Source organism: Staurois parvus, unplaced genomic scaffold (assembly GCF_062004578.1).
Source record: "Staurois parvus isolate SC_StPar_1 unplaced genomic scaffold, SC_StPar_1.0 ptg000047l, whole genome shotgun sequence".
Taxonomy (NCBI): Eukaryota; Metazoa; Chordata; class Amphibia; order Anura; family Ranidae; genus Staurois; species Staurois parvus.
This window is the reverse complement of record NW_028317843.1, coordinates 1864210-1881926: the sequence shown is the minus strand read 5'-3', so window position 1 is coordinate 1881926 and position 17717 is coordinate 1864210. Positions and strand designations below refer to the sequence as shown.

The 17717-nt window shown below is 41.3% G+C and overlaps 1 protein-coding gene across 1 annotated transcript in view; it reads right to left on the bottom strand.

Annotated features, from left to right (window-relative positions):
- Nucleotides 1–17717, bottom strand: part of CSMD3 (CUB and Sushi multiple domains 3) — a 1455553-nt gene that overhangs the window by 51637 nt on the left and 1386199 nt on the right. The gene's annotated exons all lie outside the window — the stretch shown is intronic.

Here is a 17717-nt window from a genome sequence, read left to right as displayed (position 1 = left end):
ACTTTAAAGTGGACCTTTCATCCCATTATAAACAGCCACACTAATAAAATGTCTGTAGTAAAACACATTAATTGACTTATGAATGCAAGCCTCTTTGACGTTTTTCCCCAATTCTACAGGTCTGTCCACCCCCTTCTAGAAAACCTATGGCAACATAACTCGTCAGTGGTCAGCTTCTTTTTCCTTGTCTGTGGTAGCCCCAAAGTGGAGTATAAACATATGTATATTTACACACCACTTTATTGTGGTTTTCCTCAATTCTACAGGTTCATCCAGCCTCTTCTTCAAAAGCCCATGCCTCCTAAAAAAACCATCATTGGTGGCTGACTTCTTCTTCCTTGTTCTCTGTTTTTCCCATCAACCTTGTGTATGTGCTGTATGAGATTTAGCGTAGTTTGTTACCAGTTATACATTGCCATGGTCTGAGCAATGTGAAAATACAAAAAGCCTTCCAGGGACCTTGTGAGATTTTGCAGCTTCCTAGAAGGCACTGTTAGCATAGTCTTATTTAAGATTTATTTTATTTTTCTAGGTTCAGATATTGAGAATCCCTGTATATGAAGAAAGTTCCATTTACTCAAGTTTCGTGCTTGGTATTATTGCACAGTGATTCTGTTTTACTGTTCTCTATCAGTGCAAATCTTCTTAGACTGGGTAAAAACAACTGATTTGCTATGGGCCTTATCTTATAATCTCAATAGCTGTTCATAAGGTATGATAATAGCAGTAACATGCAAACAGTCACCAGAGGAAGAATCTAAGAACCTGCACATGGAATGCCATTATGAATATATGAAAACAACAAGTGTGTACAAGTGTTTAGGATCCTAATGGAAATGAAAACACTTTAGAAACAGCGAAATATTGCCAGTTTCACATTACCAACTGGCAGGATTTCTATGGATATTTTTAGTCCATAAATCCCACAGTTACAACAACCACAAATGAGCATTACATAATTAACAATTTGCTATTCCAGGATCCTTGAATATGCAGTTTTGCAGTTTGAGTTACGTGTAGTGTTACATCAACAGATCTAAACAATTATTTGTATTAATGGAAGTCGCTTTAAAGTTTTTTATAGATTGACTGTGTATTTAAATATCATCAGAGTAAAGGAAATCAGTCGTACTTGCACATATGTGAGAATGTTTTTTTTTTTTAATCAGATAGTACATTTTTTAGAAACAAATACAGTTTCCAAGTATATTTGCACTTTTTCTTACAACACAGACAAATAAACAAGAGAAGGAAAATAAAATAAAAAAATTAAATAAAACTTGTTTAGGATCCTCACACAGGACATCCTTTTCCATATAGCAATTTACATAAAAATAATAGTAACAGTGACCAATTAAAAAATTTAACACAGAGCTGGAGTGCAGAAAAAAGAAAAACCTTTAACTAATCCGCTTGCTCCACAGTCACCATGACAACCAGTGACACTCATCTCCAATTATAAGTGAGAAGGGGGACCACAAACTAAGAAGTCAATTATACTGTAATAGGTAAGCAAGACCAAGGTTCACAGCAGCTGTCAGGCTTGTGGACACCACATGCGCCCCCAGCAAGGACTGAAACTCCGCCTATACTTGTATACATTTTTAAGTACTGAAGTAGCATCCCCCAACAGTCTGGGCACCAGCAAATGTACATCGAAAATGCAAAGTTGTAGCATTCATCAGATCAGACCCGAGGGAAGGCCTACACTCAAAAGTCTATCCTTGACCAAGTGAAACGGTGCAAGGCCCGGAGTACTCAACCAAGCCTCCCAAAAGTTTTTTAATTTACCTGCATACCCCCTATGAAAGACCAGTTTCTTCCAATGCAACATATCATTGACATCTTTAACCCACCCTATTTTGGAGGGTGGGGTTGGAGACAGCCAGTTTTGTGCTATGAGCTTTCTAGCCACAAATAAGAGGCCAATAATGGCAGTGTACATAAGGGGTTCAAAATTCTTATCCAACCATCCCAACAAACACAATTTCGGGTCCATAGGGAGGGTAAGAGAGAAAATATTATTAATCAATTGCATTACAGAGGCCCAGTAGTGCACCAGTTTGGGACATTTCCAGAGCATATGTATCAGGGTACCATTCTCAACTGTGCAACATGGGTATAAGGGGGTGTCCCTTCTATGCCAGTTAAATAGTTTTTGTAGAGTATGATATGTACGATGAATCACATGTGAGAATTTGAACATTTCATCCTAAATTATTTTAATTCTGAAGGATTACTTGTGAAAGATTTACATTAACCTCCTTATTTAGCTTTACTTACTTTACCTGAGTATGACCCGCAGCAGTGGCGTACTAAGGAAGGGGTTGATCACTGGATGTGAACGCTTACTGGGGGTGCTACTGCCACCTGAAATTTGTTTTTTGTGCTGCACAGCGCTGCACAGCTATCTTTGCACTACAGCAAGTTCAACACACATGGGCCCACAGCTGCTTCTTCAGTGACAGCAGAGCTCAGAGTGTGAGGAAGTCTCCGATCTCTGCTCAAATGACAAACCTGAGAGGACTTCCTCTCACTGCATGGTCTGGTGAGAGAGTTGGGGGGGGGGGATCTGTGCTAAGGGGGTCTATACCTGGGGGAAAATAGGAGGGTTGTCTGTAATAAGTGATCTGTACTGGGGGAAGGGGGTGTTTCTACTACTGTGGTATCTGTGCTCACGGAGGATGGGGGGATGTCTGTACTGGGCATGGGGTTGTCTGTACTGAGAGGTCTGTATTGGGGGGAAGGGGGTTCTATTCTACTACTAAGAGGATTGCACTGGGGGGTTTGGGGTGTCTGTGTGGCCCATTCACAAGTGAGGTTTAGTCATGTACTGAGGGTTTTGTACTGAAGGGTCTTTTCTGGGGGGGGGGTTGTCCTTGCTGGGAGGGTCTGTCTGGACTGAAGGCACTGTACTGGTGGGGTCACACTGTGCTGGGGGGGTCAGTCTGTTCTGAGGGGTCTGTGCTGGGGAGTCGGTCTGTGCTCTGGAAGAGGGGAGTCTGTACTTAGGGGTCTGTACTGGGGGGGTCTGTATTGAGAGGTTGGGCTGGAAGGGGGGATTTAGGGATATTAGATTAGAAATGTACTGTGAGAGGTGTGGGCTTGGGGGGGATTTGTAGTGGGAAGAGGGGTAATTTAGGTTTTACTCTGTGGCCTGTGCATTAAGCACTCCTGACCCCTACACTATGTACACGTAAGGGAATTTATCTAAACTGGAACAGAAAGAATCTGGAGCAGCTGAGCATGACACCCAATCAGCTTCTAGCCTTCATTTTCAAAGCTTAACTGAACAAGCTGAAGACAGAAGTTGATTGACTGCCATGTACAGCTGCTGCAGATTCTGTGTGCTCCAGTTTTGATAAATTCCTCTCACTTTGTTTCACATTTCATACTCCCAAACCACTGCACTGTAAATACATTACTCCTGAAGTTCTTAAAGTGGAAATTCACCTGAAAGGAGAAGTTCTACTTTGTCTCCCCTTCTTCCACTTTTGGCATTTTTTTTGTTTTTTTTCGGGAGCTGGTACTTAGTTTCCCCCCTCCCCCTTTTCTGCTGCAGGTCTATTCACAAAATGTAATGTGACTTGCGTATGAGCAATGAAGAGCTGGCTGTGAAGTCACAGCCAGCTTCCCACTGTAAATATTGGCCACCAGGGACCCGAACACCGGCAAAGATTTTTATTAAACAGACTGAAAATCTTTAGGCATTAAGCATGTGTTATGGGTAAAAGGACTGTGGCATATGTGTGCTGAGTATTGGAGGGGGGGTTCTTGATTTGTACCTTTTTAACCCCCTCCCCCAGTGCAATTTGACCACGCCCACAATTTGTCACAGTGTGGTCTGCACGCAGCTTTATTTTTTCAGATCTTTTTTTGAGGGTATGGGTATAAAAAATTATCGTTCCTGGGTGCCAGGTATGTCACTGACCCTTGGAGCTATGAACCAAAGGTAGGGGAGTTTAAACAGCGTCTATGATTCCTCTTGTATTGAATTGCTGAGAAACATCTTTAACCTCTGTGAGGAAGTGCTAGTTACGCATAAGAGTATTCCAAAAAAGATCTTGATGGGCACTACATCTGGTAATCACTTTCATAGTGCCTACCTTTTATTGTGGTTTGGAGGAAAAAATTAAGTTCACTCTTTGCCATTTCTTTGCTTTCTGATAAGATTTCTCAAGAAGTTTTTTTTACTATACGCACAGACTACTAATCTATCTATTAGTGCTTTAGCTTCACTCTCAAAGTCACGTTCTTTGGTCCAATTCCTCTGTAGTCTCAAAAATTGACTGTATGGTTTATTTCTAATTAGAGGGGCAGAGTGGGCACTAGATGCCTGGAGTATTGTATTACCCACTATCTCCTTATGGCATAGTGTGGTATATAAGGACCCATCAGAGTTAGCCAGAAAGTATAGATCCAAAAAGGGAACAGTTCTATTGTAATTGTACTGTTTGCCCTCATATCGTAAAGTGCTGTGCAAACTGTTGGTGCCATATAAATCCTGTACAACAGTAATATATATATATATAGTGAGAACTAGCATAAAGGGTAGAACTTTTACAGCACACAGCCACTCGCTTTTTTCTTTTTAAGGGCCATTTTAGCCCAATTTTAGTTAAAGGAAAGTTCCATAAATCCGAACATAAATGATTTCCCAGGCAGGGGTATCCACCATCAATAGAACCTAAACAAATATTCAGCCACCTGGCTCTCTCAGGTATACAGCTAGCAGACCCTTGCTGCTCTGGCTCCCACCTCTAGTAGGTGGAGCCCACCTGACTCCTGGGCAACGACCTCCTGTCTGCTGGGGTGCAGCCTAGAACCATGGTTTGGCCTCTACAAAAAGGCCTGCACACACCTGTGCAATTAGTGTGCTGGGGGTTCTGAAAACATGGACCCAGGATTGGAGATTTCATCCTGGGTTATAACTAGAGATGAGCGAATTATTCAAAAATTCGATTTGGCTGATTCGCCGAATTTGCGGAATAAATTCGATTCGATGCGAATTTATTTGCTGCAAATTTAACTTATTAAAAGGGTTTCTAGGCTTCAGAGAGCCTTTATATTAGTGCAGAACACTGTACCTTTAATTTAAATGCCCTTGGAGTCTGCTGGGGAAGAGAAATAATACTGTCAGTCAGTATGACATGCAGATGAGTGCCGTCGATCTTAGAATCACCGCACACTTCACTCATTTGGGCAGTCACGGGGCCAAAACCAGAGTGTGGAGCCACAGTGTGGCGGTGGAGGCAGCAGCAATGGGAGGCCATACAGCACCCTATGACAAAATGGAACCCACCAGCAGTGTGAGGAGACCTGAAAGTGGCACATGGCAGAGTGTGGCGATGGAGACAGCAGCAATGGGAGGCCGTACAGGGACCCATGAGACACTCTGGACCTGGCAGCAGCAAGAGGAGGCGGTACAGGGGCCCATGGCAGAGTGGCAAAGCGTAAGCAGCTTAAATTGAAGGCCATACAGAGGCCTATGTTAAAAAGTCCCCCCAGCAGCAGTGTGGGGAGACGACTATCAAGAGTCCAATGGCAGAGTGGCGGAGCAGAAGCAGCTTCAATTGAAGAAGAAGAGGATGAGGATGAAGAAGAAGAAGAAGAAGAAGAAGATGAGGATGAGGAAGAAGAAGATGAGGATGAAGAAGAAGAAGAAGAGGATGAGGATGAGGATGAAGAATAAGAGGATGAGGATGAAGAAGAAGAGGATGAGGATGAGGATGAAGAAGAAGAAGAAGAGGATGAGGAAGAAGAAGAAGAGGATGAGGATGAAGAAGGAGAAGAAGAAGAAGAAGAAGAAGAAGAAGAGGATGAGGATGAAGAAGAAGAAGAGGATGAAGAAGAAGAAGAAGAGGATGAGGATGAAGAATAAGAAGAAGAAGAGGATGAGGAAGAAGAAGAAGAAGAGGATGAAGAAGAAGAAGAGGATGAGGAAGAAGAAGAAGAGGATGAGGATGAAGAAGAAGAAGAAGAGGATGAGGATGAAAAAGAAGAGGAAGAAGAAGAAGAAGAAGAAGAAGAAGAGGATGAGGATGAAGAAGAAGAAGAAGAAAATGAGGATGAAGAAGAAGAAGAAGAAGAAGAGGATGAGGATGAAGAAGAAGAAGAAGAGGATGAGGAAGAAGAAGAAGAAGAGGATGAGGATGAGGAAGAAGAAGAAGAGGATGAGGATGATGATGAAGAAGAAGAAGAAGAGGATGAGGATGATGAAGAAGATGAGGATGAAGAAGAAGAAGAAGATGAGGATGAAGAAGAAGAAGAAGAAGAAGAGGATGAGGATGAAGAAGAGGATGAGGATGGTGAAGAAGAAGAAGAAGAGGATGAGGATATTGAAGAAGAAGAGGATGAGGATATTGAAGAAGAAGAAGAAGAGGATGAGGATGAAGAAGAAGAAGAAGAAGAGGATGAGGATGAAGAAGAAGAAGAGGATGAGGATGAAGAAGAAGAAGAAGAAGAGGATGAGGATGAAGAAGAAGAAGAAGATGAGGATGAAGAAGAAGAAGAAGAAGAAGAAGAGGATGAAGAAGAAGAAGAAGAAGAAGAAGAAGAAGAAGAGGATGAGGATGAAGAAGAAGAAGAAGAAGAAGAAGAAGAAGAAGAAGAAGATGAGGATGAAGAAGAAGAAGAAGATGAGGATGAAGAAGAAGAAGAAGAAGAAGAAGAAGAAGAAGAAGAGGATGAGGATGAAGAAGAAGAAGAAGATGAGGATGAAGAAGAAGAAGAAGAAGAAGAAGAAGAGGATGAGGATGAAGAAGAAGAAGAGGATGAGGATGAGGAAGAAGAAGAAGAAGAAGAGGATGAGGAGGATGAGGATGAGGAAGAAGAAGAAGAGGATGAGGATGAGGATGAGGAAGAAGAAGAAGAAGAAGAAGAAGAAGAAGAGGATGAGGAAGAAGAAGAAGAAGAAGAGGATGAGGATGAGGAAGAAGAAGAAGAAGAAGAAGAAGAAGAAGAAGAAGAAGAAGAGGATGAGGATGAGGATGAAGAAGAAGAAGAAGATGAGGATGATGAAGAAGAAGAAGAAGAAGAAGAAGATGAGGATGATGAAGAAGAAGAAGAAGAAGAAGAAGAAGAAGAGAATGAGGATGAAGAAGAAGAAGAAGAAGAAGAAGAAGAAGAAGAAGAAGAGGATGATGAAGAAGAAGAAGAAGAAGAAGAAGAAGAGGATGAGGATGAAGAAGAAGAAGAAGAGGATGAGGATGAAGAGGATGAAGAAGAAGAAGAAGAAGAAGAAGAAGAAGAAGAGGATGAGGATGAGGATGAAGAAGAAGAGGATGAGGAAGAAGAAGAAGAAGAGGATGAGGAAGAAGAAGAAGAAGAGGATGAAGATGAAGAAGAAGAAGAAGAAGAAGAAGAGGATGAGGATGATGAAGAAGAAGAAGATGAGGATGAAGAAGAAGAAGAAGAGGATGAGGATGAAGAAGAAGAAGAAGAAGAGGATGACGAAGGAGAAGAAGAGGATGAGGATGATGATGAAGAAGAAGAAGAAGAAGAAGAAGAAGAGGATGAGGATGAAGAAGAGGATGAAGAAGAGGATGAAGAAGAAGAGGATGATGGTGAGGAAGAAGAAGAAGAAGAGGATGAGGATGATGATGAAGAAGAAGTAGAAGAAGAAGAAGAGGAGGATGAGGATGAAGAAGAAGAAGTAGAAGAAGAAGAAGAGGAGGATGATGAAGAAGAAGAAGAGGATGAGGATGAAGAAGAAGAGGATGAGGATGAAGAAGAAGAGAATGAGGATGAAGAAGAGGATGAGGATGAAGAAGAAGAAGAAGAAGAGGAAGAGGATGAGGATGAAGAAGAAGAAGAAGAAGAAGAAGAAGAGAATGAGGATGAAGAAGAAGAAGAAGAAGAAGAAGAGGATGAGGATGAGGATGAAGAAGAAGAAGAAGAAGTAGGATGAAAATAAGAAGAATTCCAGTACAGCAAAAAGTGTATCTGCAGAGCTCCGCTATTTCTGACAGTTCTCTGACAGTTCCTTCACATTTACAGTGGTTGAAACATTGTATCTATTTGTTTCCGAATAAAAACATCTGTATCCTAAATGGAAACAAATAGATACAATGTTTCAACCGCTGTAAATGTGAAGGAACTGTCAGAGAACTGTCAGAAATAGCGGAGCTCTCTGCAGGGACACTTTTTGCCGGCTGTAGAAGGAATGAAAATCGGCCGATCGGGGAAAATTTGATTCGTGCATCCGAAGTTTGCTAATTTTTGGATTCGGCGCGAATCGAATTTTTCCTAATATTCGAAACGAATTCCACTTCGCCAAGTTCGATTCGCTCATCTCTAGTTATAACCTTGATTTATTTCAAATGATTTTTATTGAAAGATTTTACACAATACAAAGATCAGTACGGTTCACCATAGAATATATACATACTTAGATGAGGGAGTAAGAGATAATAGATACAACCCCACCAATTGGTCAGGGGTATATAAACAATTAGCCAGTGTATCTACGTGTCATTTGTTCAGTGTGAGCCATTAGATAGAAGAGAAACGTTTTATAAATTGGAACAAGGTAGGGAGGGGGGAGGCAGAGGTTGGGGGGGGGGGAAGCACCAGTCTAGGACATAGGGTCGTAATGTTATTCGTTTGTGAGTATGTTATCATTTTATAGAGCAATTGGGGTTGTGTAGCCATAAGGACCATTGTTTGGAAAATGTATGGTGAGAGGCGTCATTAGTAAAGGCTGATCTTCTTTCCATATCGCACTGAAAGTTCAGATCTGTTATAAGGGTAGAGAGAGAAGGGGTTTTGGAAGAATTCCAGAGTTTAGTTACATTGAGATTGGCGGCTGCTAATATATGGATGATGATAGTACGGGATGCGATGCTAAAATGGTCGATTCCTATGTGTAGGAGAGCAAGGGCTGGGTGTGGCGCCACTTGGGCCCCAGCAATGGTAGAGATCAATTGAAACACACTGTTCCAGAACGATCTTAGGGATTTGCAGGACCAAAGAATATGAAGGGTTGAACCTGTTTCTCCACAATTTCTCCAGCAAGCGGGTGAATGTTGGGGATAAAATAATGCGAGTTTGAGAGGTGTGAGATACCATTGGTGCAAAATTTTTATGTAAGATTCCCAGTGGGAGCTACATCTGGACACTCTGTGTGTGATAGTAAAAGTTTTTTCCCATGTGTGGGGTTGTATTGGGTGGGAGAGGATTTTTTCCCAGTTGGATAAAGAAGTGGTTTGAAGGGGAAACAATGTACTGGTTATAATCTTGTAAAAGGTCGATATTCCTTTCTTAGGGTATTGTGGTTTGTTGAGGAAAAGATATGTAGTTGTAGGTATTTTCAAGAGAAGAGGGATATTCGTCTTTTTTAGGGAGTGAGCTATTCTTAAATAAGTAAACATTTCTTTGTTAGGAAGGTGAAATTTCTGCTGAATAGTTAGAAAGGAATCTAGTTTGTGGTTTGTATAAAGATCTTGTATATGAAATATATTTTGCCTTTCCCATTGTAGAAGGTTCAAAGAAGGAGTGATATAATGAAGTATTGTGATTGGGGTGAGGATTGCCTTTGATTCTGAGGAGGTCCTTGATAAAAGGTTGTACCAGGCTTGTATGGAAGCTTGGACGCAAGGATGTTTGTGTATAATTTTGGGTTGGGAGGATTGTGGTAAGAACAGGATATCACGTGGTGATGTCGAAAGGTGTGGGAGTGTTTCCATAGTAGTCCACGCTTTTTCGTTAGTTGGATGCCACCAAAAATAGAGTTGATCTAGAAGTACTGCGCTATAGTATGATTTTAAGTGTGGGAGACCTGCTCCTCCTCTAAAGATTGGGCGTATAAGTAAGTTCGTTGTACACCTGGGTTTCTTCGAGTTCCAGAGGAATTTGGAAATAGCTGATTGTATCTTGGAGAAGAAAATATTGGGAATGGGTATAGGGAGTGTGCGGAAGATATAAAGAATTTTAGGTAGTATGCACATTTTTAGAGTGGCTACTCTCCCTAGCTTCGATACTGTGGATGTACGTAGGGTTTTAAGTTCTTGTGGGATAGAATCAAGCAGTCGTTTATGATTTAAGGCATAGAGTTGATCTGTTGACGTGGTAAGTTTAATGCCTAGATAAGGGATGCTTTGGTGTTCCCAAGAGAAGGGAAAGCGGTGCTTAAGTATTTTCTGAAGCTTAGTAGATATGTTAAGGTTTAAGATAGATGATTTGGGCGCGTTACGTTTGTAGTATGATACTTCTGAGTATTGTAGGAGATGAGATTGGATCGTTTGTAGTGATTTGTATGGATTTGTAACCATTAATATTATGTCATCAGCAAATAAGCTTATTTTGTGTTCTTTTTTGAGATGGGTGATCCCTGAGAACGTCGAGTCCTCTCTAAGTTTAGAAGCTAAAGGTTCAATTAGAAGGGTGAAAATTATGGGTGATAGGGGACAGCCTTGTCTGGTTCCATTGGAAATATGAAAGGCCTGTGAAAGCGTGCCATTGGTTAGTACTCTCGCGGACGGGTTTGAGTAGAGGGAAAGGATTGCCGATAGCATCCAATCCGAGATTCCAAACTTTTGGAGCGTAAGTGTCATAAAGTGCCATTGTATTCGGTCAAATGCTTTTTCAGCATCAAGGGATAGAAGTAAAGCGGGTTGTTTGTTATTTTCTAGTGTGTGGATAAGGGAGATGAGTCTTCTTGTTGCGTCGGGTGCTTGGCGACCTGGGACAAATCCTACCTGGTCTGGGTGGATTAGCGTCGGCAGGTAGGGAAGCAGTCTTCGGGTAACCAATTTGGCGTAGAGCTTTTCAGCAGGGAGATCGGTCTATAGTTTTGAACTAGTTGGGGGTCCTTGCCAGGTTTGGGGATAGTGGTGATTATGGATTGGAGCATTTCACTGGGAAATGTACCTGCAGATGCAGCATGGTTAAAAAGAGTAGCTAGGTATGGCGTAAGGTGAGGAGCAAGTGTTTTGTAGTATTCGTTGGTAAAGCCATCATTCCCTGGGGACTTGTGTAAGGGTAGGGTTTTTATAGAGTCCTCAATTTCCCTGGGAGAGAATGGAGTAGAGATGGATGTAAGTTGTGATGGAGTGAGCTGGGGTAAATTAGTGGAAATTAAGAATTTTTGTATGGACTCTGTTGTTGGTTGATGTGTGTCTGGATCATCTCTGATGTTGTATAAGGTTTGATAGTAGGTTGCGAAAGCATCGGCTATGTCTTTAGGATTTGTAAGTGAGGTACGAGTATTTGGGTGTAATATAGAGGGAATTTTGGATTTGAGGCGTTTTTGTTTAATTATTTTTGTCAGGAGAGAATTTGCTTTATTTCCAAGGGAATAAAATTGTGATTTCGATTTTTGAAGATTAAGGTCATATTTGTATAGTAAAAGGGATCAGAGCTGATTTTTATCCGAGGCGAGGGATACAGAAGTGGTGGTGTTGGGGTTTTGTTTGTTAAGTTGTTCGTTTAGTTTTATAGAAGCTAGGAGTTGGTCATTTGTTTAGATCTCTGTTTGTTAATTCGAGAGTTGAGTTGTATGAGAATACCTCGCATGTATGCTTTATAGGCGGGCCAAAGTGTGGTTATAGAAATGTCAGGTGTGTTATTTAGATCAAAAAATAGGTTATGAGCATCTAATACATGTTTTAAATTTTCTGGATTCTTCAATATAGTAGAGTTCAGTCTCCATATGGGAGGAAGCGCTGAGCGGTGAGAGTCGTCCAGGAGTATGTTGATTGGAGCGTGATCTGACCATGTGATGGTGCCAATGTTGGATGACGTTACATGTTGTAAAGTCCACTTATCTGTGATAAAGAAATCAATCCTGGAGTAGGACATGTGGGCAGGGGAGTAATAGGAGTAGTCTTTTTCGGTGCTATGTTGACACCTCCAGATGTCATAAAGATCGTGGTCGAACAGGAAACGGTTGAAGTTTTGTTTTGAGGATCTTTTCTTAGAGGATGAGTCCAGGAGAGGGTTGCCGATAATATTAAAGTCTCCGCCGATGATGAGTCTGCCTTGTTTTTTGGAGGAAATGATGTTATAGAGTTTCCGATGAAACTGGGTCTGATTGTTGTTTGGACCATAAACATTCACTAGGGTGTAGAGAGTGTCATTAATTTTACAGATCAGAATATGGTAGCGACCTTGGGGGTCAGCTACTTCCGAAACATGGCTGAATTGTACTGTGTCCTTAATTGCTGTAAGAACGCCATTATGCTTCTTGGGATTGGTGGCCATATACATGGTAGAGAATCGATGCAGTTGTAGTTTGGGGGTCTTGGATGTTGCGAAGTGAGTTTCTTGTATGAAAATTATGTCCGCAAGGGATGCCCGAATTTCCTTTTGAAGCATCGATCTTTTGAAAGGGGAGTTTAGACCACGTACGTTTAGAGATGTTATGTTAATCATAGTGTATATTTTCTGTTCGGTGTGTAAGGTGGTCGAGTTGGCATTTAAAGCGTTGAACGCGTTGATCTACGTTGAGCGGATATAGTTTGAGTAGATAGATTGTCATGGTCTGGGTCATGGAAAGTTGGCTTATGCGGGGATTCAGAAGCTGTATTCTTGATGCATTCGGTAGAGGTAGTGAAACTGGTGATATGTCTATTTGACTGCTGGTGCATAAAGGGAAGGGTGCGGGTACGGTTAAAAAAGGCTTGCAAAAAATGCAAGAAACATGGGTAGCATGGTATGCTACTTCAAAACTGGGGGGTGAAAACAAGCATTGACCATCTATAGGATCATGCCAAACAGTATTCTGTAACCAAATAATTTTCCTTAATCGGGCCGATCGCCAGATCTTGATATAATGGGATGTCGTAGAGATGAGCGACGGAGGTATATAGTTTGAGGATGGATGAGGTACTAATGTTATGTTCAGCCTGCTTCCATTTGATGAGCTTCGCAGGAAGAAGATTGTTGGGGGTCTGTGGGTATTATGTTCCACGTTTTCAATAATTCAATGCCCGCTTCTAGGTTTCTAATAGTGTAGGTTCTTCCCTGGTGTCTGACCGTTATTTTTGTGGGGAATCCCCATTGGTATGCGATACTGTGATTCCGCAGGGCTTTGGTGATGGTAACCAGTTTTTTACGGTTCAGGAGTGTAGTTTTAGAAAGGTCTGCGTATAACTTGATAGTTGAGTAAGATGGTGATACTGATGGAGGGTTTCTGGCTGCTGACATTATTTTCTCCTTTATATGGTAAAAGTGAATCCGCGCCAGAACATCCCTAGGGATTGATGCTGACAGGAAAGACGGCTTGGGTATTCTGTGAGCGCGGTCAATTGCGATCTCTATATCTGAGAGAGACGGTATAAGAGATTTCATGTATTGTTGTATAAAGGGTAGTAGTGCCTCGTTGGTGATGTGTTCAGGAATACCTCTAAATTTGATGTTGTTGCGTCTTGAGCGGTCCTCCAGGTCCGCCAGCTTTAGGTTAATTTGTTCGATGTCTGAGGTATGGTCAGTGTGTGCATCAATCATGTCATTGTGGGCTGTAATGATTTCCCCCATCCGTGTCTCAATATGGCGCAGTCTGTGGTCTTGGTTCTGAATCACGGTAGTGATTTGGGCAAGCGATGATGTCAAATCACTATGTAGTGTCTGTCTTAGTGAGAGGAGCATATTTTTCATGCAAATCTCCGAGATAGGTTGGTCAGACACCGGGAACGACTCAATTATTGGGAGATCATTGGGATGCTGAGGGGATGGATGGATGAGGGTTTGGCACATGGATATATTGTCAATGTCCAGCCGTGGTCTGGACTTAGCTGGGCTGCCTGATGTGGGTGTCAGGGGAGGAGAAGACTCACCAGGGTCCCCTGGGTAGAGTGGATACTGCAGCCAGGGATCTGTGTGCTGTGCTCTGTCATCCTCTCCCTGCCTGTCAGCTCTGTTCCGACCGCCGGCGCCATCTTGGATCCCTGCCTGGATTGCAGGGAAGAAAAGAATCAGTTTCCCGGGCTGTCCCGGGGTTTTCCGTCGGCTTGGCATAGGTAGGGAGGGTTGTATACCTCTGCCCTAATGTGCTGCGGGGTTGTTGTCCCTCAGAGCCGGTGTGTGCCGCGTCGGGTCTGGCTTATGGACGGAGCGGTGTTACTCCACGTCCATACAGGAGCCGGCCGCGCATGCGCCCCCTATAACCTTGATTTAGACCATGGCAAAAAAAGGGGTCAGGCTCCTGGCTCCCATAGCCCTATAGCTTATCTAATGTACAGTATATCCGTACCATACCAGAATAACACACACAACCCCATCGCCACTCACATATAATCCCATTCTCTTTATTAACATTCAAATAGTGTTTACACAGTTATTCATGAATGCACATTTATACTTTTATTTCCAATTCTATTGTATTGTATAAAAGATATTTGATACAGATAGAATATATTTGTACTCTCTAAAAAATATTTACCTTTGTATGTCTTCTTGAAATTTATAACCTAATTTTTTCTATGCAAATTTAACAAAAACAGATTAAACATAAAAAAGGTGGCTGCCTTAATGTAATTCATAGCAACGTGCTGGTGAATGCACTAAGCAGATGTGTAGCTGGCTTTCCAATAAAACATTTTGTAAGATATGTTTTAGTTATTATTTATTGACTAATTATTTACTAGAAATCCTTTGTTTTGTAAATTTCTTTTAAAAAGCAGAAGTACACTCAGAGGATACCACAAGTATCCCTTGGAGAATATGTATCATTGCCCAGTAATCAGCATGTCTTGGAAAAGTCTCTGTGCATTGGAGGATAGAACTGATATAGTAATACAGAGCCAGGATCATGTTGAGACTAATATATTTTAGATTTATTATAACTAGGCAGCGAAGACTAGATTGGTCATTTGGCTTTTGTCTGTTGTCAAACTCTACTTTTATTTAATAGTGTCCTGTGGAGACCATTCTAAAAATGTGACCAAATAAGAAGGCAAATTTTAGTTATTTAATTCTCTCTGGTGTTACACCTTTTGTACCACAGTAGGAAATATGTTAAAGTGTAAACTGGAAAATGTGCAGTACCTGCCACAGAATTCATTTTTAATTAATAATAAAAAGCTTAGAGAAAAAAAATTCTGCCAACATTTCCAAAAGTATGAGAAGGCTACATAAAGGTGAGTTTCTGCTGTGAGACTCAGGATTTATGTTAAGAAAAACCTGGTGGAGGAATCTGCTCACTCTAGCAGTGGCGGACTGACAACTCATGGGGCCCCCGGGTAATAGGGGATCATGGGGCCCCTGTGTCCTTGCCCAAACTCAAAAAAGCCTATGAAAAAGGTACCAGGGGCATCTCATGGGGCCCTCTGCTGACCCCGGGCCCTCGGGCAGTGTCCAAGTTTCCAAATGGTCAGTCTGCCCCTGCACTCTTGCAACCACTAGAAATAAGCTGGGAAATTTTAACAAAATGGATTTCACGGTGAAATTACTGATTTCAAGCACCATTATGGTAGGATCACCAAGTATTATTTGTAGAATTGTAGAATGTAGAAATGTAGAATTCAGATTTTAACCATATGACCTATGGAAGGTTTTACCCTCTTCATGACCAGGCCACTTTTTGCTGTTTAGCACTGTGCTACTTTAACTGGTGATTGAGCAGTCATGTATTGCTGTACCCAAATTAAATTTATATAATTTTTTTTCAACAAATAGAGCTTTTTTTGGTGGTATTTGATCACCACTGGGTCTTTTATTTTTTATTAAATAAAAACAAGTATGCTTTTTTTGCTTTCTGCTATAAAACATATCCAATAAAAAAATCAAAAATCAAATGTCTTCATAAATTTAGGTCAAAATGTATTTAGCTACATGTGTTTTGGTTAAACAAAATCCTAATAAGTGTATATTGATTGATTGGTTTTTATGAAAGTTATACCGTATACAAACTATGGTATATTCAATATATTGGAATTTGTATATTTTTTTTTATACTAGTAATGGCGGTGACCAGCAACTTATAGTGGGACTGTGATAGTGCAGTGGCAATCTGACAGTAAGTGACACTGGCTGGGATATCCACTGACTGACTGACTCTGACGTCACCAGTGGCACTAATACAGTGATCAGTGATAATACTATACATTGTCGCTGTACTAATGACACTGGCTGGGAAGGGGTTAACATCTCAGGGTAATCAAGGGGTTAAGTTTGTGCCTAACAAGTGTTAAAGTATGTAATACGTGCTGCTTTTTACTAAATACCTGTTTGTTCCTTCTTCCTGCCTTGCAGGGAAAAGGAACAAACAGATTGTTCCCTCTATACAGAGCCCTGTGTGTTTGTCAACACAGAGCTCTTTGCTGTGATTTGACACAGCTGATCAGAAGGTCTCAACCATGAATTATTGGCTGAAATGTGTTGATAATATCCCGCTGTGTCCAATCACAGAGAGAATCGGCTGAGGGAAGAGGAGGAGGGTTCACGCAATTAACCTGGAAGACACTATTAATGTACAAGTATGATCGGCAAGTGGTTAAAGTGGAATAAAGCTCTGGAAGCAGTGCCCTTAAAAATGGTAACAAAGGGCAAAGCACTAGTACCTAGGCACACGTACATACAAGGGATGAGCTTCCAAATCGGGCATTCGTTAGAATGCCAGATTTTAATCCATTCGGCAGGAGCTGAATATCTTATATGTTGTTACAGGTTTTTATCCCACTACTATACATGACAGCTTTTGTCTTTTGTTTGTTAAAGAAAAAGTAGTGATCCCCATGATGTCATTGACAAAATATGGACATGACCACCATGGACATTAACTGGGAGACCTTGCCCTAGGAGGGAACTTTATGCCTCTTTTTTTTCTCTTTTGTGAGGAGTCCTGCTTGACACCCATACCAGTCCCTCACTAAGGTTAAGGGTCTAGCATGTATTTTTAGAGGAAACCTCCACAACTTTTTTGTGTGGTTTATACCAGATCCTTATCCTTGAAGGGATTCCCAGCCACTTTTATTTACAAACAGAAGTGAGCAGCTGAAGCTGTCAATATTTTTTCTTTGTATTCCTTTACTGTACAGACAGATTTAATTGCATTATTTAGGCATGCTATATAAAGGAATTTAGCATTTTTAATGTTTCACTTACATTCGCTCTCTGCCAAATGGATTTTTTTTTCTTTTGGTACATATTCCTCAGGGCAGTGCCCAGCTCCCTGTGCCAATTGTATAACAATCCCTTGCCTATTAGCCTGGGAAATGTCCAGAACTATTTTTTAAAATTCAGCTCCCATTGGCTTTAAAAGGGATTTCGGATTTGGCACCCAAACTTTAATCTAAAAAAGACAAACTGTAACGTTCTCCAAGCCTGCCTCGAACTGAACCCACGCACGTTCTGCTCATCACAGGCCAAGAAGTGCCATGCTATTTTCTGGAGGCATTCAAGATAAAAAAAAGTACATTTTTCAGGGTATTGCTTATGCAAAATTATTATTTATAAATGTTCACTTACATCACAAATCTTTGCTTTTTTTTTTTTTAGATCCACTTTAAAATATTGAACATCACTTTTGAAAGTACATTAACATATTAAAACTTACATGAGATTTTAGATACTTGGTTTTCATCTACTTCAGACTGTATTGTGCTGCAGTGATGAATGGACCTCAAAGTGCTTTATTGTGCAGTGTGGCTCACTGTGTGATCACCAGGGGCGGACTGGCAACTCATGGGCCCCTGGGCAACAGGGGATCATGGGGCCCCTCTGTCCTCGCCCACACTCAAACCACACCCCAAACAGCCTATGAAAGGTACCCGGGGCAT